This window comes from Emydura macquarii, unplaced genomic scaffold (assembly GCF_026122565.2).
Source record: "Emydura macquarii macquarii isolate MOO-44397 ecotype Brisbane River unplaced genomic scaffold, CSIRO-AGI_Emac_v2 contig_1451, whole genome shotgun sequence".
Lineage (NCBI taxonomy): Eukaryota > Metazoa > Chordata > Testudines > Chelidae > Emydura > Emydura macquarii.
This window is the reverse complement of record NW_027131588.1, coordinates 11,982,951-12,007,356: the sequence shown is the minus strand read 5'-3', so window position 1 is coordinate 12,007,356 and position 24,406 is coordinate 11,982,951. Positions and strand designations below refer to the sequence as shown.

The 24,406-nt window shown below is 40.7% G+C and overlaps 1 protein-coding gene across 11 annotated transcripts in view; it reads left to right on the top strand.

The window, feature by feature from the left end:
- Nucleotides 1–24,406, top strand: part of LINGO2 (leucine rich repeat and Ig domain containing 2) — an 805,515-nt gene that overhangs the window by 497,528 nt on the left and 283,581 nt on the right. For all 11 annotated transcript variants that reach the window (XR_010920756.1, XR_010920755.1, XM_067553189.1 and 8 more), the window contains one exon: nucleotides 4,216–4,299. The gene's annotated coding sequence lies outside the window, so the exon portion shown is untranslated. The remainder of the gene's footprint in view (nucleotides 1–4,215; nucleotides 4,300–24,406) is intronic.

Here is a 24,406-nt window from a genome sequence, read left to right as displayed (position 1 = left end):
TTTATTAAAAATAGATACTCATGTAAAAACATTAGACTGTTCATTGACCTAATAAACATCAATCATTACACTAAGGACCAAATTGTTGATTTGCTGGAAGCAAAAATAGCTGTGCAGAAATCGTTTTTCTTCATAGCTTTTGTTTTGGACTGAGGCAAAACTTCAACTGAATCATTGTTGTATCCAGGAATAGAAGCAGCCGTATCTAGACATGGAAGGATGTCCAAATCATTTCCAAAATAGAATTGCAAGACAAGGGTTACCCTTCTTTGACTATACGTGTGCTCTGAAATTGTGACAGTAAGGCAAAAACCCACACTTGCCTTGCTGAGAGTGAATTTAAAGCAAGTGTGCATACATGGCTGATTCTGTAACTTATAATCCATGTATTCTGCACGTGGCTATTTCCAAAATGTTAGAGCTCAGAAATTTATGCTTTTTAAAGGAATATTAAAATTAATTGGGGGGGAAAATATCTCAAATAAGGTCCAAACCATGGACTTGAATCGCCGGACCAGTTACAGCCCCTTCGCAGCAATCATATGGCACATGTAATGCTGCTACAGGTGGCCAGTAGAAAATTCCTCCGATCTAGGAAAACTTCCTCTTGGTGTACCTGAGCCACTGCTCAGCATTCATCATTTGCACCCCTCCCACACAGTAGAGGGTGAGGGTGCTGAGCCTGGGAGACATTGAGGCAGAGTTCTGCTCCATACACCTATCCTCCACTGGCCCAGGGTCCATTAAGGACTCTAAAGTCAGTGGCAGAACTTTAAGCTCCGCAGCAGCTATGGGTGGCTGCTGGCCCCAAGAACGTGGCTACCTAATAATGAAGGTTCCTCTCCTTCCCTCCCCATGCACGAAGCAGAGCTCTTGCACATGAGAAAATCTTCCCCTCCCTTTAGTGACTGACCTGAGTGCACTTTACCAATGGGAACATTTAAATGTACCAGGGATGGGGGGAGGCGAGACTATTTTAAAAAGTACCAAATAGACTAAAACCACTGAAAAAAATGAGAACCAATAACAAGTACAATAAGGGTCACATGATGTGACCCAACAGAGCTGTTTGAATGACTGATTTTTCTGCACATTTTCTGACAGTTGCGAAAAGTAAGTAAATAAGTCAGTTTGTGTCAAACTGAAAACCATTTCTTTTTAATTTTCATTAGATAGAAAAAGTCAAAAGATTTTAATATTTTTAATAAAAGCAGAGGAAATGAAGGACTAGATTCACAAAAACAGGTGGTGGCAGTGGCAGCAGACCTATTTTACTCAAATAGCCCAGTTTTTAGGGCACTTACCTGGGATGCAAGAGAACCAAGTTTGAATCCTCACTGTGGAGCAGGGACTTGAACCCATGTCTCCCCCTCTTAGATGAGTACTCGAGCACCAGGATATTGGGTATTCTGGGATGGGTCTCACTCAAGCTCTACTGTTGAAGCTGCTCCATTTAGTATAAATAAATTGTCGTTAGAGCAGGGACTGGAACGTGGGTGTTCTCTTTTTGGATGAGCAAGCTAACTAGCAGGCTATAGGCTATTCTGGAGTAGGTTTCTCTCCATCTCTCCTGTGGAAGCTGTTCCATTTTATATAAATACTTAAATAGTCAATGTGCCAGAGAGACATAGTGAGAATCCCCTTGTGAATGTATCCCCTCCTGCCCCCACCCAAATAAAAATGTTTTGTTTTGATTTTTTTGTTTTTCCAGAGGAAACAATTTGCCGAAATTGACATAAATTTGTGAAATGTTTTGTTCGATCTGAATCTGCTTGTTTTGGTGTGGTGGAGAAAAAAGTTTTGTCAGTAAAATTTTGCCCAACTCTAAACCCTAAATCAAAGTACATAGCACCTTACTCAACAAATAGTACCACTGAAGTCAAGGATGAGACTACAGAAAGCATAAGCTACAACTCTATGTCAATAAGGGCATTGCAATATAGCCATTAGGGTGGAGGCAGCCACTCAAGGTGGCTTTGGACCAGATTATGCCACAGTTACTCAGGGTGGGTGGTAGATTTGAATTCAGTGACCTTACATGAGGAGTAAGGTATTGGTTTCCATGAGGAAAGGTAGGAGAATCTAACTCCTAGAGATGCAAGATTAATGTAACACCAGTGCCGCTTCTATGCATCTTCAGGAACAATTTACTCTTCAGATAATCCCATTGAAATAAGTAAGGGTTTTATGATAAATGCAATAGAGTGCTTGCAATTTTGCGATCAGTTCGGTTTGTGACAGTATAATGAAGGGAAACGAATATACTAGATGTAGCTCAGGGTACAGTGCCATGGCTTTGCAAGTGCAGGTATTCTTACTTAGAACACAGACAAACCCATTCTATTCTCCTAATATGCCCTAATAAACCCACTTTATAAGCCAGGACTCCCAAATATCCTCAAATACCCATAGATGTGTGTATTCCTCTTGTCTTCAGGTTACATAATGCTTCCCTCAGGGCAGCTTGTGGTACTACAGTGAAATTAAAATTTGTATCCTATTGATCAGTATGTGGTGGTATGCTGGAACAATGTATCCAGGAGCTAAAACTCAAACCTTTGAGTACAGGTGGGGGAACAGCCACCACCAGAAAATACAACAACAAGCCTGAAAACCATTGAAAGAAGGAAATATTTTTTTCGTATTTGGGCTTTGAAAACCAGCCACCCCTTACTTATGCTGAAAGGATACCCTCTTGTGTTTTTAGGTTCCAGATTGGGTTGGTTGATCTATTGTATTTAAAAGGCCTCTATCACTGTGATACATCAACATATCACACCCTAATGTATTTATCCAACACCCCCGTGAAGTAGAGAAGTGCAATTTACCCCCATTCTATAGATGAGGAACTGAAGCACACAGGGAAAAAGTGACTTGTCCAAAGTCAAACAGAAAGTCTGTTGTAGAGCAGGGAATTGAAACCAGGTTTCCATAGTCCCAGGCTACTGCCCTAACCTTTAGACCCCTCACTCCCTGACTCTTCCAGCACCTCCTGCTCAGAAGTAACCAAAGTTAACATACCTTCTTCAGCCCATGTACCAAGCAGATTCTGATATCATTTTGGAAAAACCACAGAGACCAAGAATTTCAAGAGTGACTAGTGATTTGGGGTGACTAACTGGAGACATGATTTTCAGAAAGCTCTTCACTTTCTAAAAACCAGGTCCTTGTATAAGGTGTCTCAAGTTGGGCACCTAAAAATGGAGATACCCAAAATCGTTAGTCACTTTTGAAAATCTTTGCAATAAGTCTTTACTTTCTCTGTTAATATTATTCTTAGATCTCAGATAAACTGAGGGCCAAATTCTGCCCCCAGATATATATGCAGGAGCCCATTTTGATTTCCTCAGAGCCCCTACATGCGGGGTGAAGAGGGTACACTTTACTGGTGCCCGGAGGCCCTGGAAGGCCTGGCCCAGGCTGCAACTCCCCATTACTATGAGGAAAAACATTTTCATGGCTCATGAGATTGTATGTATGGGATGAGGAATTGTGATATGTGTGTGGTAGAGGGCCTGTGTTATAAGTTATAAGTACTGGGTCCGAAAAAATTGGCTTGGGCCCTGGACTTCCTACACAAACATCCAAATCCTCAATTTAACCCTTACTGTGCTCCTACTTCCAATTCGAGATTGGAAATACCAAATACAAAATTTGATACACCCTAAAGACAGAAGATTTTTGAAGATCAATCTGTGCCTCTTGTATCTTCAGATCTCTGGAGCTCTTTTTTTTTTTTTTAGCTGCTCAAAAAGAAAAGCATGGTTCTTTACCAATGCAACAGTTAGCTGTATTTGAAGTCTTTCCTTCGAATGTACAAGCTTGCAGTAATAGCGTATGGGCCTTGGAAAATTGAAGCATCCAGAACTTGCATCTGTTCTTCTAATCTGCATCAATATGTAAACATCAGGTCCTACCACCTACTGTCTAAGAATACAAGCATACTAAAACTTCCCTTATTATTTAATAAAATAGGTACATAGAGGAGCATTAGGGTGACCCTATATGTAACTTTAACAGATTATACTGGGCAGTTTGACAAGTGCTTAAGGGCACTTCTTAAAATGTGCTATCTACTCAACTTCACAAATTCAAAAATAATGAAAAAAACAATACGAGCTGTCGCTTTAATGCACTGAAAGATTTCTGACCCAGTTATCTAAGTTACTTCCTCTAAAGATTTGAATATCATCTTTTTTTTCCCCCCTAAATCAGGTTGATATGATGATATACGCTCTGAAACACTGAAGCAGAGGGAGAGCTCCACCATAAGCATGAGTGATGCACAGTTTCAATCTGGTAAGTCTCTCTTAGTTTATTTTGTTGACGATGATGTTTCCATCATTGATCTCGTTTACATTTACAATAACGTCTCAGTTGTTATGATCCCCCCCCCCCCCCCCCCCACCATATTGTTGGCTTTCAATGTTGTCCTTGATGGCAGCTGGCCTGTCTTCTAACAAAACATAAGTATTCTATCTCTACTGCTGACTTATAGGTTTCATTTTATAATTGACACCAGAACTCTTACACTCTGTCCTAGTTAGGGATGGGAGGAGTGTTGTGTAGTGTAAACAACGCTGTCTCTTCCTGGGGAACTAGTGCCTAGGTGTATCTATGAACAGCAGCCCTGTTCCCCTTGGACACTGCTCCACCTAGTGGTTGTGATACTGTTTACCCAACAACCCACGTGGCAAACCAAGGCGAGAAAGGCACAATACTGGGAAGTTATAAGGCAGTTCTAAAGGTTAAAGAAGAATCTGGACAGGCTGTAGCAGCTAATGAATTTGAATCCATTTCTTTATAACCTGGAGATATGAAGCAGTGGGTATCAGAGCATTGGAACAGCATGAGAAGCTCAGGTGGCATTTCTTTAGGATTAAAAGGGAATCACAAGAATATCAAAGGTGTCGGCATGTAGATATGCAATACAGTGCCCGTAAGCATCTATCTACCAGTTTCACCTGCTCTCCTCTCAAATTATGGGGTATTTTTATCTGTAAAAGGAGAGTCTCTATCATGTTCTGCAAGGAGTCCTGCAAAAAAAAAAAATGAGTCTTGGGGATGAATGGTAGCTTCACAGTCTTTGTGGAGGGCCATGCTGGAGCAGAAATATGCACAGATCAAAGAAAAGGAATGAAAGGCCTATACTAGCAATAAGGTACACAATTCCTTGTCTTCCATGAAGGTTTTAGGGGCTCATAAATTTCACTTCTCTAAAGATAACACTGTGCAGGCTTCTCATTCCTGGACATGTGATGGGCAGAACTCCCTTAATTCTTAAACTTTTTTACCTTGGAGGCCAGCAGCAAGGAGAGAGAGCGAGCATGAATTGGGACCCCTCTTGTAGTCAGGCTCCACCCCTTGCCAAGTATAAATGCTGACCTCAGGATGTTCTACTAAGCTTCTTCTTGACTGTGTTTGGTGAAGGAGCTTCACCCGCAGCAATTCCACCATGTCTACCCTGCTATGGCTCTGTTACTGGGATCCAATGATGCCTTGTTGGGTAACTCTTTCCTTAACATCCTGCCAGTCAGGGTCAGGTTAAAGTGGCTACATTTCAGACCATTTGTCTCCAGCAGTTTGGGGTGTGGGTCAGATGCTCAGGCACCAAGTTCTGCTTTAGAGATCTAGGTGCCTCTTCTAGACACTTCAGTGTAGTGACACCTGCTCTAGTGTTTAGGAACCATATTTTTTCTATCCCAACCTGCTATGCTTTTCTTGCCACTAGGCTCTTTTTCTGATGGTTTTGCTGCATTGATGCTTGTGTTTAGCTAGTCTCATGCTTCTTTTTGCTGCTTCAGTATTTTCTTGGTTTTATCAGCATGGCATCCAGGGAGGAAGAAACAACTCAGTGACTTCAAACCCATCAGCAAGACAGAAAAATAGCAAAGACCAACTACAATTGTCATTGCATAATCTGCCTCAGAGTCAGATGCTGCACACACCTCAAATGTCACCACCAGCACTGAAGAAGCATGAGGTGTGTTTCTGTCACCTAGGGAGACTCCTTTTGCAGCTGTACAAACCAATCTGTAGTACAGATTGTTTTGCTCATGCCTGCACTTCTTTATACCTGTTTATACTTTGTGTCCTTCATGGATTTTGGAGAGCATCTCTTTCTGAAGTACTAGCTTTTCAGAAGCAGACCATTGACCATGTGAAGGTTGTTCTGGGACTGCCAATATGGTGGTAGGTCTATTGGAGTTTACTCCTCCAACCCCACCCTTTTTGGCAAAGTTCAGTACATTTCTGGCATGTTTCATCCTATAACTTTTCATCTTGAATTTGCTGAAGTCATCTGCCAGATGCTGGAATTGCTGCCAGGACAAAGTCTATATAGACTTTGACATCGTTCTCTATAGCCTTTTCTTTTCCCCTGATTGACTGCTTAACAGGGGCTCTAGATAGTATCTGATGCTATGAATGCTGTTTCTAGTATGTGTTCAATGTTGTCTATACTGCTAGTCAGTAAGCCACATTGATGTTACTTTATGGTTCCTTGCATTCTCCCTTTTGCTAGTGCGTGATCAGGGTCTCAGTGCTGTTGTGCTGATAAATTAGTGTCTCTTATGCCATGTTTCTTATTATATGCAGCTTTGCTGTATCCATGTTGCTCCTAGGTTATTAGAGAGACAAGGTGGGTGAAGTTGTATCTTTTATTGGACCTACTTTTGTTGGTGAGAGACACATGCTTTTGAGTTTACACAGAGCCCTTCTTCAGATCTGGGAAACTAACCAAGTAAATGCTCTGAGATTAGTATTTTTGTGATTTCTCTATCATATCCAGATCCAGCAAGGCCAGCTGCCTGAGATGACAAAATCAAACTTCTCACAGAGTCATAGACTTTAAGGTTAGAAGGTTCCAATATGATCATCTAATCTGACTTCCCGCACAATGCAGGCCACAGAACTTCACCCACACACTCCTGTAATAGACCCCCAACCTATGACTGAGTTATTGAAGTCCTCAGATCATGGTTTAAAGACTTCAAGGTACAGAGAATCCACCAGCAAGTGACCTGTGCCCCCATGCTACAGAGGAAGGCAAAAAAAAACCCCAGGGCCTCTGTCAGTCTGCCCTGGGGGAAAATTCCTTCCCGACCCCAAATATGGTGATCAATTAAACCCTGAGCATGCGGGCAAGACTCACCAGCCAGACACCCATGAAAGAATTCTCTGTAATAACTCAGAACCTACCCAATCTAACATTCCATCACAGGCCATTGGGCATATTTACCGCTAGTAGTCAAATTAGGCTGTCCCATCATACCATCCCCTCTATAAATTTATCAAGCTCACCACTCTGGCAGTCCGGGGGACTCTTCCTCTTGCTCCTTCTAGAGAGAGAGTCACTTATTTCTAACACTGTGTAGTGTGGCATGATTTAAAAACTGTCATGCCTTAAGCGGCAACTAGAGAATTCCCTGACCTGGAAATCCCTTTCTTTCGTAAGCTCTCCTTATAGGGCATTCTTCCTATGTGGTAACTGTGGAGGACCAGGAACTCTATAAGCACACCACAAACTGACCTCTCTTTGTAAAGTGCTTTGAGATATACTGATGCAAACCACTATATGAGAGCTTGTATTTATAACAGACAGAGAATCTGGAGCAGAGAGGTTAGTGATTTTCCATAGGTCAGAAACAGGAGTCACGGTCAGAGCTGGGATATGAACTCAAGAAGTCCTTGCTACTGTGGTGGGGCATAATCAGAGCCTTAATGGCTTCTCCCATCCTACTTGTTCATCAGTGCCGCTCTGTTGAAATTTACGGCTGGTATAGATGCAGTGGAGTAAAGAGAGAGCAGAGGAGGAATTGTGACTTAGATAGGTGGTTTGATAGGGTGACGGACTGTCCCAAATTGGGCAGGACAGTTCAGAAATGCAGATTTCAAGTCCTAGTCCCAGGCTGAATGACTCCAGCATAGCATTTGTCCTGGATTCTCTGTGGTGCAGCACTGCTTTGTGCCTGCCCAATGTTCAAGGGGGGTGCCAGCCTCTTCCTGGTGGAGGGGGTTGAGGTGAGCCTTAGCCCTCTCTCCCCCTTCACCACGAAACCCCCCTCTGCTCCTCCTCTTCCTCCCAAGGCCCCGCCCCCTGACCAGGATGGAAGCTGGAGCTGAGCTGTGGTAAAAGCCTCCCAGGGAGCCCAGACCTCTCTGGGGAACCCCAGAACCTCCACCTGCCCTGGGTGGCTCACCCTGAGGGGTAGGCACACAGCCGGGGGCTGCTCTTGGGCACCCTCCCCCAGCTCTTAACATGGCCCAGCTCTGGCTTCCAACCTGGCCGGGGGATGGGGTTTTGGGGGAAGAGACGGGGTGGGGTTTCTGCATGTGTCCCACTTTCACCTTTTGAAAAGACGGTCACTCAAGTGTTCGAGTCACCATGCAGTTCACACACCAGCCCATGCTCAGGCTGTGCCTAAAGGTAGAATCCATCCATAATAAATCAGTGCCAAGAAACAGCTCCTCAGCGTTACTGGTTTTATTTAATGCACTAGTTAATAGTAAGATATGGAGAAGTTGATGGTGAGAGATGTTTGACCCACACACAGAGTAGCTCTTAAAGTTTGAACCAATGATAGTTCGTGTTCATATTGACATCTAGTGAGGAAAGCATTTCGCACAGCTTGTGTGACCTTTTGGGAGGTTGACGTGGTGAGTAGCTAATTATCTACTAGCTAGGTTCCTCCCCTTTAAGCAAAAGGTTTGTAGTGTCCTTGCCCAAATGGGCCTGGCAGGATGGGCACAGGACAACAATTAAAAAGAAAGCTAAGGCAGAGACTTGAAGGTCAAGACACTTTTCTGTTCAATATGTGTATTTTCCCAGAATAGGAACCGTGGTGGAGATCATAGATTTCCTTTACCGGGAGGAAGTTTTAGAATAGCTGCAGTTTGCAGTTAGCGCCACATAAAATAGAGTTCATATTGCAGACATGTAATATTTGCATTTAAAAGAGAAGTGACAGTAAAAAGAAGGGACTGGAGAAGAGAAAAGGGCCTGGTAGCGGAAGAAAGACTCATTCAAGGTCCCGATGGAACTGGGGTAAAGGACAGAGAAATAATTGAGGAATTAAATCTTGCCGGGCTGTTTTGAGTCAAGAGGCTTTAATCCATAGGAAAAGTAATTGTGCAGATTTTCAAAACAGCCCAACATGTGGGATGCTGATTTCTTCATGAAATATTTGTCCATGGTTTTCAACATGAGAACTGCTGGATGCTGAGCACTTCTACAAGTGTGGTCCCAGCTATGGGTATTTAACACCTGAAAATCTGGCCCCCAGTGAGTTGCCATGGGTCCCTAGAAAGTCTGTGGCTGAGCTGGTAATTGGACCCAGATCTCCTGAGTCCCCCTCTGGTGCCTGAGCAACCAAGCCATCCTTCCATAAGACACATCAATATGTAAGTTTTGAAGTGGCCAGTGTGTGTGTTCACTAGTTTCCACTATGCCTGTTTAAAAAAAATTATCAAATTTGTCCAAGTGGAGAGGTAATTTGTCCTTTTTCAAAAGCAACTTGTCACTGCAACGTTAAAATAAGGAGCTAAGCAGGAACAGAACATAGTGGGTCAAATTCATCCCTGATGTAATTGCACTGAAGGATGAATTTGTCCAATTACCATTTAAAGCATGAACAAAATAATTTCATTTTTAAAAAGATGTGACAAAACACAGAAAAGAATATGCAATGATCTTTAAACAACTGCTGTGCGATGGATCATGGAATATAATATCGTTTTCATTTAAGGAATTTGTTTCTAAGTGGCCCCTTCAGACATTATTTTGGTATGTAGAGTCCTCTCCAATTTCAAACACTTATCTTCTTTCATTTTATGCCTGTAAAAATGAGTTACATTTTGTCCTACCTTGGACTTTCGTTGATATTCATGAAAAGCCTCCATGTAATAAGGATTTCATCTGCCCCTGTAATAGTGATTTATAATCATTAGCCTTTTTTGCTATCAATGTGTTTATAAGCAGACTGATCTGAATGAAAGAGAGAAGGATGAGCTAGGAGCTTTTAGTCTAATTATCTATACTGTACTATTTATCCTACTAGTGTAAATACATGCTATCAGTTTGGTAGCCAAGATTTCAGTTTTACTCTGTATTAAGCTTTCCTAGAGGAAAAGAGCTTTCCTTTCCTTTCCTTTTTTTTTTTTTTTTTTTTTTTCTTTTCCTAAAACTTTTATGTTAAAATATATTGAATTCTACACATTGTTTGATTTCCCCACTCTTAGAAAGCATTCCCCTGGTGTTGTTCCAGCAGGAAATAACACTGAGATTTCCACTTGCTTGTTTCCCCCTTTCTATCTGCATTTACCAAACAGTCTTTACTTTTTCTGTAATGTCTTTCTGCCCTTTTATGGGCACAATTCTGCAATCCTAATCCACATTGAGAAATACCTACTCATAAAAATAATTCCTTGGGGCCAGATTCTTGTTTACACTAGGGCCCCTTCACACTGTTCTGACAGTTAAAAGGGGACTTAATTTGGGTGTCATGTCTTTACAATGCCCTTATGGTGCCTCTTTTTACTGTAAGAATAGTGTAAAATTAGAATGTGACCAATTTTCAGTAGAGATGATATGTAAATACCACTCAGCATGAGCAGGGATTACAGACTCTGGTTCTATGTCATTAGATCACTGCTCTTCTATCTCCCACTATTCAAGAAAGGGAAGAGATGGATTTACAAATGACCAGTTTCTAAAAAGGGGGATTTGTTTCAGATGTCAGTGCTATCTGTGTGCTTGCCTTCAAAGTCACTGTCACATTATGAAATACGTAGGTCCCGGAGTCTGATATCCTCATGCATGATCAGTAGCAACTTTTACTCCAAGAGCAGGCCCATTTAAGTCAATGGGTGGACTACCAGAATTGGGGTATCTGACTATGGCCCACAGACGTTTTGCTCATGACTAGGTTTGTCTTCATCTAGTGCCCAGTAAATGTTTTTCCTTTAGTCTGGTACCATATTTTGTTATTCTTCTGGAAGCTATGCCTATATTTTAGAGCACCATACTTACAAGTAGAGCTGGGCAATATTTTTCAGATAAAGAATTTATTCTCTGAAAAAGGCAGTTGCAGTTGGCGTGAGGCTATTCATAAATTCACCAAATAGCTCTGGCTGGGGGGGAAATCCGGTTGGAGTCAGAAAATGGAAGGAGGTGGTGGTGATGGTGCTGTACCCCTCAACAGTCTTTAGTCCAGTGGTTAGAGCACCCGTCTAGGATGTAGGAGACCCAGGTACAAATCCCACTGTGGAGCTGGGATTTGATCTCAGGTCACCACTCAGGCTACATTTTGCAGATGGATTTCTCTGAATCTCTCCTCATGAAGCAATTCCCCTTTGTATAAAATACTTGAATATTCATTAGGCTGGGGAGAAAGTGGGAATGATTCGATAGCCTGGGGGTTAGGGTGCTTACCTGGAGGAGGGAGACCTGGGCTCAGTTCCAAGCTCCAGAGGGGTCTGGGCTATTGGGTATGGGGAGGGGGGAGGGAGGAGGGCATAATCACCACCACTTCCTCCATGCCAGTCCATTTTGTGCATCTAGCCCTTTAAAAATGCCTAAAAACCAAACTTTTTGGGTCCAAAACATATTTGGTGCAACCTGAAATGGATTCCTTGAGTTGCAGGACTTTTACAGAGCTTTCAAATTTGGTTTGATGCAAACCCATTTTGTTTCTAGAGGTTTTTTGTTTTTTCCCCAGAACTGCCAGTGAACTGAAATATCCGTTACTTGCCCAGCTCTACTTACAAGTATCTTACCACGTTTTCTAGAGTTTTGAGGAATGAATTATGGTCCAGTTCTCTGCTCTGATAAATCAATGCGGTTACCTTGAACAGAGCTATGCCAACTCACAGCAGCTGGGATCTGGCCCTATGTGTTTATGTACATGTCTCATTTTTGTATTTACAATTTTGGCAATAAAGTAAAATCAGGGGGATTCTCTGATTTATGTGATACTTCATTTTATATCTCAAGTTTTCCAGTCTCCTTGCCAACTTCCATTAACTTGTACAAACACTACCTCAGGTGAGGGGTTGCCTCTTACAGGCTTTGAATCATCCCTTCAGCAGAGGAAGTGGTGTAAAACAGTGGTGCTGAACGGCAAGGACAGCTGCTCTGTGATCTGCCACTTTAGAACAATGATGAAGAGGCATCTGAGCAGCAATGACAATGTAATTTTAAGATCCTGTACAAACAGTATGGCTGGTGGTGGAGGAGGCACAAAAGATACAGAAAAGTGAGAGCTCAGAAAGGAAGGTTGAGACTTGCAAAGGGGCAGAAATGGAAAAGAGGAGACAATTTGGTAGGAGACGAGAGAGAGGAGACAGGCGACAGTGATGCTGAGGGGATGATGGAGAAAGAAAAGTTGGGAGTGTGAAAGACAAGAAAACTCAAGGTTAAGTAGGGGAGAGACTGGATTGATGCAGCGTTTTGTGTCCAAAGTAGTGACGTTTGGAGGACCTGAATTTTTCCAATAGTATAATTCACTTATAGTATCTCGAGTTGCTGCTGCATACACGCAAGTATTTAGTTGTGTATCAATCAAGGGTTCTGCACTGCATAGCTTGCCTAACACAAAACCCCATAGTCCAGGAAATGAGAAATGAAGCCATCTAGCAATATATACCCTCCTCTCCATTCAGAGATGCGCACGCACACTCTTCAGCACTAGTAATACCACCATCTGCCCTGGAGTAAACATCACAGCCTTACCGTAGTCATAGGGGAGAGGCCAGATTTTTCAGTCTCCAGCCCCCCAAATTTCCTCCTCCATCACAACCAGCAGACGAGATCTTCCCCATAACTTTATTTCTGCATCGTTCTGGGGCACCACACTCACATTCCCCCTGGGGGAAGGACGTGCTGAAAGGGTGGTTTCCTAGAAATTTCATGAATAGACATGATACAGTTAAATTCTTGGCTTGTGTTGCAACTGATGCCCCATTTGTGGCAGTGAATTTTGTGATGTGCACACAAATGACACTGAACTAGGATAAACTGACACATTTTGCATACGCTACGGAACAACCATTCAGCTGTAAGTAGTTTTAATCACTAACGGTTTTCAGTAGAGTCATGCCGACAACCTAGAGGTCACAGGTTTTGTGTCCTTTTGTAGGTCCTTTGAGCTATCCCATTCAATTGACTTTTTGTTCTGAACCTGACATTCCATTGTTGCTCTCTCAGTTCCATCTGCAGTTGCTGCTCCTTTCCCTCTTAAGATCAATGAGACTTTCTTCTGTATCTAGCTGAAGAGAGTAAATTCCCCACTTCACAAAATGCACTTTGTGTTAATCAAATGTCTAAATCTTACATGACTAAGAGGTGTTTAAAGCTGTGTTTGGAGTATTGTACGTCTCCTTTAAATTATATTTTTATTGAGCTGTTTTTGTGGAAGATGATCATTCAAACATGAGGTATTGTCTGTCTCTTCCTTTTAGACCCCTTTCTTCTTCCCTCCAGTTCATCTTTGCCATATACATTCATGGTCAGCTAAAGTTTTCTTCTTTAAAAAGTTCCATTTTGGCAGAGACTTAGGATTTGCCTTCCCTCCCGGATGACAATACAACAGTAAGACATTTAAGTGATCATTTCTGTACCTGGGCCCTAATTCGGCAGAGCACTTAGCCACTTGCTTTACTTTTATCATGTGATTAAGTCCATCCATATTCAGCAAAACACTTAAATATGTGTTTAACTTGAAGCATGTGTTTTGCTGAATTGGAGTCCTAATCTTCAATTGGCCCAGGTTACAGGATTCTCAGATTTGTTCCTCCTATACTAGTATTAATTCTTTACCAGGTGTGGAGCTGCACTATTAACTCTCATGTGATGTAAGTAGAGAATCGCCCAAAACAGACCCACAGATTTAATTCTGCTCTTTGTTTTTCTATGACAAGTCCTCTGGTAGATTCTTTTCTACTCTATAGGAACATAAGATCTGATGCTCTTCACCAGCCCATTGAGTCATCTGATTGGGTGCCAGCTGTCTCCAGCAGTGATCAAACTAATGTTAATAGGCAGTGAAGGGGTTCTTCCTGACCACTGCAGCAATTAGCTTATGCCCAGAAGCATGAGAATGTTGACGTCCTTTGGGATATTAATGTGCCTCTTCAGTAATTTCATGTTTTGTTGATGGTCATGTTTTGTATTTTAGAGTTGCTGTTGTTTAACCACATGTTCATAATTACATTTAACTTCAATTATCTTTTTAGATAAAAAAGATATTCCGTTATCAACTTTTACTAGGAGAATATTTGACTTAGATTTTAAATAATGTCTAGCTTGTGGTACACAAATCTTTGTTCCAGATCACTTTAAAAAAAAAAAAAAAAAGTGGAAGTCCTTAGACTTTTTTTATCACAAACTATAAGCATGCATGAGACATCTGACATATGGTGCATGTGCCGTGAACCAGGATTGAAGGGGTGATTCACTGTTCATCTATCAGAGAAGCAGACTTAGCAGTTCTTAAATTTACACTGAGACAATTTTCTCAACAGAGTTCTCCCTACCTACAGAAAAACCTGAAAAACATTGTTCAAAATTGGTAATTATAGGCTCCTTTGTAATTTGCCTTGTAAAGTATTCTCACTGAGATGTGCTTTGTGATACCGTGCCTGGGTTGCTAATTCTTTTCAAAGAAAATACTTAGCTGAGTTATGTTACTAATAAAAATTTATGCCTCCAGGAACCCTTCTTATAAAAAAAAAAAAAGTGGCGCAGAAATGGTGCAAGAGAAAAGGAAACTATGAATGTGAAATATGTGCACCGTGCTGATCCTTTTTATAACACCTGACAAAGTTTTATTCTTAGAACTGATGCATAAATTAGCTTTCTTGATGGCAAAATGGCAATATTGACAGAAGTAGCTGGCAATAGTGAAGATTTAAGCTTGCTCCGTGTAATTTAAGACCACTAATTAATCAACCGGTTGAGGTTATTATTCAATATTCCAGTATATTAATCCTTTTATTTTTAATTAAATTAACCCTTTAGTAAACTGCTCTGTGCCTTGGTATTTGGGGTTGACTTTAGGTGCTATGGAAGAAAATGATGTATTTCTGAGCGTGTGGGAAGGATATTTTTGCTTACCTGTAGGAAATACCAGACTCATGGACATTTCCTTAAGCACAGCCTTCAGAAGTCAATATTACTTTGGGGGGTGATATTGCATCAGAATATAGCATTTTTGGCTCTAGAAGTCATTATTTCTGTTCTGTTAAATGTAATGAAAGAAAAGGAAATGGGGATAATATTTTATTGTTTCCCTAACCCCAGTTCCTTCCCCCCACCCCCACCCAAAGTCTATAATAAAACACATCATAAAATGTCTCCATCTTCCTTCAAAGTATTTTTCTCCCCTTCACTTTCCTATTCTGGCGGCATGTTTCTTGGGTCAAGAAACTAAACTGAGAGCCTTAAGGTACCCAGAGAGCACAACAAAGTAACCCAGCCACTTTTCTAGAGTTCCTATTTGCAGCAGAAGGGAAATCTGAAGTCAACGGGAGATCGCCTGGCCTTTGCCCAAAGAGCATATATAAGTACTGAAGAATTTACAGGCACATATAGACATTTCTTATGATTTTTTTTTTATATTTATAATACTCAGTCAGGTTCCTTTCTTCTCTGAATTTTTTCCAGTAAACTTTCATTTACCTTTCTTACGTTTTCCCATAATTTTTCTTAGCAGATTGGCTTGCTCTCTTGCAAACCCATCTTTTCTTCTCACCCCTGCCATGTACTCAGAATGACAAGTTTCTTATACCATGACTATTCTAAAGGGATCAGATTGATGCCATAAACACAGGATTATGAATACACTGCAGGATCAGGTAGTTAATGGATGATTGCGGTTGGGCACACTGCAGTAGATATTTTTGATACAGAAAATAAGCTGTGAAGCAAACAGATATTTTCATTAATGTGAGGCAAAGCATATTAACCCAATGAATTTATTCTTGCATCTTTTCAAGTTTGTCCCTATGTGAAAGTCCTTCTTTAAGGATACGTGACTGTTGTCAGAATAGTGCAGTGAAAATGAAATTTATGTCTTGCGACCAAGATGCAGCAAACATTTCCAGCAATAAACATACATAACTTTTCCGAGAGGAAACAAATATTAACACAATTAGAATATTCAGTGGGAATAATTTATTATTCCATTATGTTCTACATAATGAATAGAATTTTCCTTTTTCCTAGCCTCAATCTCTCCTGTGCCTATGTGCTTGAACACGCATTCTCTCACCATGTACCAGCTGGTTTCCTGGGCAAAAGGAAGCAGAGGCCATTTCCAATCTCTGATACCCTGTATTGATAACAGTGAAGTTTGTTAGTGATTGCAACATGAAGGCTTTCTGCTTCCAGTAACTCTCTGTTTGTTAAATGTTGTACATTTCAAAGCACAGGCCCGAACCTCATGTGGAGTAAATGAGTATAACTCCCTTGAAGTTAATGAAAGTATGTTGATTTCCATCATCTGAGGATTTTGCACTGCATCATCATTTCACTACAATATGTTAAAAATCACTCTAGAAGTAGCAACCCCACCAGTGCAGTCTGTTGCCTTCAGTTTCTCCATTGTCTAGATTTTTTTTGTTCTGAAGTAGGGCTCATCCTGTCCTGGCTTTGCAATGTTTTGTATTGTTACATTATAATGAAACTAGAGTTGAGTCTGATCCAAAACTTCAGCTCAAAACAAGCCTTTGAGGAAGTGCAGATCCAGATTAGGATCTGATCTCTGCAACTCAGGCTTATTTGCAAATGAAACATCAGGATTTTAGAGAGATGAATCTTTGGGAACAAAACTTGTCCACAGAAAAACAGCCTGGTCCTTCATCCCTCACGCAGGTGAATAGTTCCATTTAAATTGCCTCCTTATTGACTGTAAGAGGAGACAGGATTGGTCTGTGATGAGGACGTGCTGCACTGGCAAATTTAGATCCCTCCCCGATCACACAGGTTAGATCTAGATATGCAAAGGAGTACGAGTCAGGGTACTGAAAAGTAAAACCTCCCCAATGAGTTGCAAAAGTTCAGTAGCTTCAGAAGGATCACACAGACAATCTCTGTTGCTCCTTATTCATTTCTCTCTCTCTCTTTTTTAATGTTCTCTTACAGCTGCTAATACTGAGAATTTTGAAATTTGAAATAACCGTGGAACATTTTGTATATGGGCTCTGGTTTTGTTTTTTAAGTAGTAAAGACTTATAATTTTCTTGGTACCAGAGACTACCACGTAAGTCAAAATCTAGTCTCCAGCTGTAGCAGGATTTTCACTACAAATGGTCATAGAAAAAAAAAAAAGATATATTCCACTGAATATGCGGTTCCATTGAAAATGAAACCCTTCACAAAATTAGTCAATTTTGCTAAGATTTTTGTTTAGAAAAAAAACTGGGGAGGAGGAACTCCCATAGTGTCAAAATGTTCTGTTTTCAGAACAAAACATTTCAATTTTTTGTTTTGAAATAACTTTTCATTTTGATTTTATTTTGTATTATATATTTGATTATAAAATATAAAAATTAAACTCAAAATGAAAGCAAAATATTTGTAATGATCCGAAAAAATGTTTTGGTCATTTTCCTTTGTGGAGAATTTCAAAATTTTGAAGTTTTGCCCCAGTTGGGAACTAAGTCATCTTTCAAAGTCTTTGATGAAAGAGAACTCTTAGCTCCAATTTTTTTCATTTCTAAGATGAGCAACAGATACGGCACTAGCCTGCGGCTGGCCTCTGTGACAGTGCACATGGAGAAGTAGAGGTTCAGGGAGGGTTACTCAAAAAGGGCACCCACAACTGAACTGTGCTGTGACTGGAATGCACTTAATGTTGCTGACTAGTGTTGCTAACCCTAAAGGAGTAAGGAAGGAAATGGGGCCCAGGACTTCATACGGCTTCCACTGTGCGAGGTGCCACTTCATCACCATGTGAGCCTTATATAAGGGAAGATATCCGTACGGCATGATGATCCTCACGGCTAGTCAATCAGAAATGGTAAATAGAATCAAGGTTTTCCAAGGGAGCTAATAACTTTGGGTGCCTCCATTTTTTGGATGTCCACCAGATGACAACTTGCAAGAAAATGCTGAGCACCCACCCGCTCTATGAAGATCAGACCTTGGAATGTTTCTCAAGTAAGGCACTCAAAATCATGAGTCAATTCTGAAAATCTTGGCCCTTGTGGTGTGTTGGTGGGGGGGGGTTTTGTCATCATTTATTTGATTTTTTTTCTCTCGTAAATTTCCCCTTGTGTGATCTTTGACTGTTTTATCTCTCACTGTATTAATACCCATTCTCCCTATGCTATAGAAAATAGACTGGACGTTTGGGAGAAAAACACTTTTTATATTAGGAAAAAATTAGAAACATTTGATTGGCGATGCTGTTAATCCTTATTTCATGTGATGATACCTGATAAATCACTGGCAATGGAAAGTGTCATACCAGATTCAAGCCCTTATATATTTTCTAACAGTGCATCCCTTCCCGCTCCTAAATTAGTTGGTATTATTGATTGATAATAGCAATAATAATTGACTCGGTAGTTTTACATGCTCTGAATGGGTGAATTGGGAAAACGTTATCAAAGCTCTCCATCCTCATCTGCATAAGAACAGGGGGAAAGAAATTAAACCCTTCCTGGTAATCACTGAAGCATATGTAGATGGTTTCAGCTGATTAATTTTTGCATCTGCTCCCAACGTTTCTGCTGCTCCATAATTTCTCATTTTCGAGTCACAGCTGAAACTAATGAGATTTGTTCTGTGTTCATGTTCCCTTTTGGGAGTTTCAGGGTGGCTTTTAGAATTTTGGTTTTCCTGTCTTTGCCCCCCTAACTGCTGGTATAATATATATCTGCATTTATGTCTGCCTCTCCATATAGACAGGGGTTTTAACTGATTATCTATGTCCATCCTTAAGGCAATATTAAGCTGGAAAACCCAAGCATTGAAAAGTCAGAAACATTAACTTTTGGAATTTCCCACGGCAGTGCTAACTCAGCCAGGTTGCAGAGTGTCTGTCTGTTGTGTAGTAAGGCCAGGCCCACTGACAGCAACTCCAGGCCCCAAGGCAGAACAATCAATGCCCCCCCTCCCCACTCCCATCCTCAAAAAGGGATTGATCAGGTCCAAGTGGGCTTCCACCAGAAGTTTTTACTTATTTATCATGTGCCATGCAGGTTCCCGGGCGGCTGAGGAGGTGGCATCTGCTACACAGCTTCCCGGGTCCCTTGGGACACCCCAAGGAGATTACTGATGAACCCGGAAAGTTGAACCTCAGCTCAGGGGAGGGACAGAGAGCGCAAGCAGTGGGGCTTTCAGGAGAAGGGGGTCTGTGGAGGAGAGGAGGTTATGTATCTATCCTTCTGTCCACTTGGCCCTTGTAAATCACTGGCCCCTGTGCAGTTGTCCCCCTTCCCCACCTCCCTCCCCATTGACAGGCCTGTGTATAGTCAAAATACATTGGGCACTTAAAATTTTTATTACAGATCTCAGAGCACTCCCCCATATTAAGTCTAAGGAGGGTTTGTGAAAGCTCAGCTAGTTTAAAAATCAGAACGAATCCTTTAAGCCTTGTGCTGGGAGGGTAATGGCTGGAGGTAAGGCTGCGAGGACTCCCTGACCAGGATTTCTCTGATCAGGCAATCTTTAGCTGCTGCATTAAGTCAGCTCTCGGTTTTTGCACCACTGCAACTGTTCAAAAGGAGCTTACAAGGTGTCAGGGTTCTGTGTTTTGGAAATGAAGACTCTGCGTGCTTGATCTCACAAAGTTAACATTACATTAATCCCGATTTTTACATTTAATTTCTTTGGGTGTTTTTAAAAAAAAAGTTGAGAGGAATAAGGAGGTTAACGAAAAAAGATAAAAACAGAGCTGTTTAGCTCCAGGAGAGAATAAGCTCTGCCAGTTTCACCTTCACAGCTTGTATGTTGCTTTAACTGGAGCATTAAAGTATCTGCATCTGTCTTGCAGAGCATAGGTGCTTGAGACCTGTTTGGCTTCTGGAGTTAACAAACACAAAATTTAGTGAGGCATGCAATGCGATGCAATCATGCTTGTTTAGGTGTATGGAGTAGTGGTTACACAGCTGAGATGCAGGCATGAAAGGGGATTCAGCATCCCTGCAAATGCCAAAACAGGCTCTGCAATATCTCAGCATGAGAAAATATACAGGATGTTTTATGTGTGCCAAGCTGGACAAGGTGGGGGCTGGCTAATCCATGATTATGGGACTCCACTGGCTGAAAAAAAGTCTACCATTAGGTGTATTTTAAAATAATTCATAGGTAATCTTTCTCCCCTCAGGGAATCCTCTGAGCTCCTTTGAAGTTATTGGCATAAAGGGTAGGCTGTAGCGCTGGTAATGTTTGATCTTATTCTTAACACACACTGAAAATAGTTTGTATCACCATAGATTCCAAGGCCAGAGGGGACCATTGTGATCCTCCAGTTTGACCTCCTGTGTAACACAAGCCATAAAACTTCCTAAATAATTCCTAGAGCATATCAGTACATGGGATAGAACTAGCACTACTACACTCGTACTGCTTCCTGTGTCCCTATAACTTTCCTAACCTTTCAAGTCTGAGAATCATAGATTTTAATGCCAAAGGGACCATTATGATCATGTAGTCTGAGCTCCTGCGTAGCACAGACATGAGACTGTCACTCAGAATTTCTTGCATCAAGGCCAGTAACTTGTACATAAAGCTGATTAAAACATTTCCAACAAAACAGTTTTCCATTGGAAAAGGGTGATGTAAGAAAATCAAAATGTTCTACAGGAATGTACTGATCTCTTCGAAATTTCAGGTGGGAAATTTATCAAAATGGTTCAACTTTTACAATGTGCTGGAAGGTGTTAATGGCTGCCATCAGCTACAGACAAGTTCGTCAATTGTTGTACTGAGCATCTTTCATTCAGGCTATATGAAAGAGCAAATACATGTCCCTTTGTATAGTGATAGCTGAAATAATAGAAGCCACTACCCAAGGTAATGGCCATGTGAGAAGACCTGAGTAGAACCTAGCTCAGGGAGAATAAGAGGGATTTCCTTTGGCCTGACTGCAAATGCAGATCCTGGAAATGCAGAGGGAGAAGAGCTGCAGAAAGCAACCAGAGAGAAAAGAGAGCCGCAGACCAGGGAAACAGTGGTGAGCATGGCCTCGGGAGAAAGTCAAGAGACAGAGCTAGCACAGGACTAATTGGAAAGGTAGGGTTGTAAATTGTGACCAAGGAAACTGCCTCTTGATATTTGTTCCCACAGTATTCAGGGAAACAGGACTCTGTGCTTTCTTCTTAAATTACCAGGATTGTATCAAAGAAATACTTCACTCATATCAGTTTCCCCTCCTAGCAGAAAGAACCCACCAAGAACATTAGCTAACTGCTCAGGCGAAGGAGTAATAGTGGCATCTGCTGACCTTCAGGGTCCATCTATTTCCTGTGCATTTATGAGTGTTTACAATAGGGATGGAAGAGACAGAGTTTCTCGGGGGTTGGGGTGAGTACATTGTACGTAATTACTGCCCAGCTTATTCCTTAGTTGTGTACTTTGCTGAGTGGCTATTCTTATGTATAGGCTATCACTTTTTAAAAATAATTCTCAGGGCCCCTGGAGCCCGTGGTAGGCTTTTTTAAAAAAAAAAAAAAAAAAAAAATTGAAATAAAAATAATGAATACCAATAACATAAGAACCATGATCTATTACCAAATTTGATGAAGTGAGCAAACACAAAAAGCACAATTAAAAAAAAAAAAGCAAAAATCTCTATCCCAAGTGAACTTGATTTATTTTTTGACAAGTTTAATTTAGCTTTATTTGATAATGCTTCATGGTCCTCAAATGAACATACTTTATTTAGCATGTTCTATAAGAAATGATAAAGACTTGACTTCAGCATCCTTGCTGTAAAATCTTTGATGAGAAACAAGTAGAGATCATAATTTTTGTGTGTGCAAACTATGGAGCGTGTGTTTTAGCCAAGTGGAAATGCGTGAAGTACTATTGGAACGTTTCCTGCTCAGTAGGACCTGAGATTCAGATATAGGGCAACCTCTGTCCTCTCTTCTAAATATTACTTGTGCTTTTTTGTAATGAAACAAAGCGTAAGCTACCCTACAGTGTAGAAGTATGCCTATGTTAATTATATAGGTGGGCTTTTGGCACTTGAATTCTGGTCAGTCTCGGTCTTACCAGAAAACAGTTCCAACAATGCTGAAGTGTCCAGTTTTGACATGTTCAGAAAGCAGGTCTGCTTTGGTTTTGGAAAAAAATTCTTTAAAAATGTTTTTAATATAAAATTCAGTCAAACTTGAAATGAAACATTAACATTTTGTCAAAATGAAACCATTCCAAATGACCTAAAGTCATTTCTCTCACCCCACAAGCTGTTTTCGAAGGAAGCCAAATTTTGAAAACCTTCATGAAATGGAACTTCTGTCCTCCACATGGCCCTTGTCACTAGTGCGTTTTTCACGATGGTGAAGAATAAATTATCATGTTTTGCAGTTCCAAGTTTATGATTATAATATGTAAAGTCGCTATCTGTGTGGTGATTCTTGGTAAATGCTGATTTTTAGACATGACTGCTGCACATTTTTTTTCGTAGACTGCAGTGTGGTATTTGCACAGTTATTGCTGCCTGCAAGCTGTGTTTGGTAAGGGTATGGAGGGAATACATGCCCAAAAGCCAAACATTAGAGTCTAAGGCCAACATTTCCAAAGTGAAAGAGTTAAATGATGTCTTTTTAATCCATATTTAGGAAACTAAATTATGCAGCCCAATTATCAGAGTTGTTAAGTAAGCACAATTTGCAAGGAAGATAAGAATTCTAGAAATGTAGGACTGGAAAGGACTTTGAGAGGTCTAGTCTTTCCCCCATGCTGAGACAGGACCAAGTAACCCGACACCATCCCTGACAGGTGTTTGTCTGACTTGTTCTTAAAAACTTCCAATGATGGGGATACAACCTGCTTTGGTAACCTATTCCAGAGCTTAACTATCCTCATAATTAGAAAGTTTTCCCTAAAGCTAGCCTAAATCTTCCTTGCTGCACATTAAGTCCATTTTTTTTTGTCTTGCTTTCAATGGAGAACAATTATTCTCTGTCCTTTCTATACCAGCCCTTAACATATTTGAAGACTGTTATCAGGTGCTCCCTCAGTCTTCCTTTCTTAAGAATTAACATGCCCAAGTTTATTAAACTTTCCTCATAGATTAGGTTTTCTAAATCTTTTATTATTTTTGTTGCTGTCCTTTTGAACTCTATAATTTGTCCACATCTTTTTCCTAAAATATGTTGCTCAAAGGTGGACACATTAGGCCACCTGAGACCTCAGCAGTGCCGACTAGAGCAGAATAATTATCTCCTGTGTTTTACATACAACAGTCCTAGTTATCCAAGAATATGTTTTTTCTTAACTCCACCGCATTATTGGATCACATTCAATCTGTAGTCCACTGTCACCCCAGATCCTTTTTATAAGTACTACAATTATTCCCTATTTTGTATTTATGCATTTGATTATTTTTGCCTTCCGAAATGCAGTGCTTTACGTTTGTTATTGAATTTCATCTTGTTGATTTCAGACCAATTCTCCAATTTGTCAAAGTCATCTTGAATTCTAATCCTGTTCTCCAAAATGCTTTCAACGCCTCCCAGCTTGGTGTCTTCTGCACATTTTATAAGCATACTCTCCACTCCATTATCCAAGTCACGAATGAAAACATTGCTTAGTACAAAATAGCAGAACATGGCTGCTCATCACCTTTGGAATCAGGTCCCTTATTTTGGTGCCTAAAGGTTGGGTTTTTTGGTGAGTCTAGTTAGACAGTCAAATTGGAAAAATCTTACCCTAGAATCTTAGTGCATGAATATGCCCCCTGCTAATAACGTTGTAAAGTCACCTAAGGGCTAAGTTCCCTTCTCAGTTGTGCTTCACCTTCTCCTCTCACTCTCTCTTACAACAAAGTATGTTTAAGGTTTATCCCATTTTTCATGTTGGACCTTTTTCTTATCAAAGCTGTGACAACTTACTGTATCTGCAATATTCTTCTTTCATTATAAACTCAGGATCCAACTTCACAACCACAGTGTGTGGCAGTTGGGCTTGAAATACCTTGGCACTAGGTCAAAACCTTCTTTTGTGTGTGCGCCAGCTACCTCCTTATTGTATAATCCTTCATGCATAATTACAATTCCTTTAAGGCTATGCTGATGCGTGTGTCACATTTTTGGGTGAAGTCTAGAATATCCTTCAGCTTCTTTTTTTTTTTTTTTTTTCCATTTTTGCTTGCTGTGGTTTTTGACATCTTCCTGTTTTGGTTAGTATTTTTACCATCTGCTGCCTTAATGACATTTCAGTGGGGAGTGAATG